Source organism: Mandrillus leucophaeus, unplaced genomic scaffold (assembly GCF_000951045.1).
Source record: "Mandrillus leucophaeus isolate KB7577 unplaced genomic scaffold, Mleu.le_1.0 Scaffold49, whole genome shotgun sequence".
Lineage (NCBI taxonomy): Eukaryota > Metazoa > Chordata > Mammalia > Primates > Cercopithecidae > Mandrillus > Mandrillus leucophaeus.
In genome coordinates, this window is record NW_012105253.1 from 1,567,389 (window position 1) to 1,568,435 (window position 1,047).

At 44.6% G+C, this 1,047-nt stretch overlaps 1 protein-coding gene across 1 annotated transcript in view; it reads left to right on the forward strand.

The window, feature by feature from the left end:
- The window catches only part of DENND2A (DENN/MADD domain containing 2A), a 156,309-nt gene that overhangs the window by 91,614 nt on the left and 63,648 nt on the right, over positions 1–1,047 (forward strand). The window lies entirely within an intron of this gene.

The following is a 1,047-nucleotide window of genomic DNA, read 5'->3' on the forward strand; positions in this document are numbered from 1 at the left end:
GGCGGATCACTTGAGGTCAGGAGTTCAAGATGAGCCTGACCAGCATGGTGAAAGCCCATCTCTGCTAAAAATACAAAAAAAATTAGCCGGGCATGGTGGTGCCTGCCTGTAGTCCCAGTTATCGGGAGGTTGAGTCAGGAGAATCACTTGAACCTGGGAGGTGGAGGTTGCAGTGAGCCGAGATCATGCCATTGCACTCCAGCCTGGGTGACAAAGCAAGACTCCGTCTCAAAAAAAAAAAAAAAGAGTTAATGACGGGCCAGGTTCAGAAAGTGTGTGTGGTGCAGGGAGGGTGAGATAATTGAAGTTGAGAAAGGGAGGGGTGGAGGACCCTCCCAGAATATTGCAGGTGTTTTATTTTTCTTCTTCTGAGCATTGCCTTTTGTCATATGAGCTTTGGCGTGAAAAAGGCTACTATAATAGATGGATAGGTGTGTACCTACGTGTATATGTGTGATGTATGTATAACAGTTTTGTGGAGGGGGGATTAATTATTTTAATAGTGCTCTAAGATTATCAAAATATTCATATAATTTGGTCTTCTTTTCTGGAAAATGAGCCAATATATGAACACATAGGAATTGCCATATTGAATTAGCTCATCTACCCCAGTATTCTGGATTGGTATATAGGAAAGAATTACTATCCTATATGATGCTGATCTCAAAAACTAGGTATAATCCAACATCATTTCCTATATTAACCAAACATGAGTGTCTAATTCATAATTTTTTTTTCTTTTTTTGAGACAGAGTCTCACTCTGTCACCCAGGCCAGAGTGCGGTGGCACAATCTCGGCTCGCTGCCACCTACACCTCCCGGGTTCAAGCAAATTCTCCTGCCTCAGCCTCCTGAGTAGCTGGGACTACAGGCATGTGCCACCACACCCAGACCACACCTCCCGGGTTTGCCACAGCCTCCTGAGTAGCTGGAATTATAGGCACGTGCCACTACGCCTGGCTAATTTTGTATTTTTAGTAGAGATGGGGTTTCACCATGTTGCTCAGGCTGGTCTCAAACTGACCTCAAGTGATCCACCCACCTTGG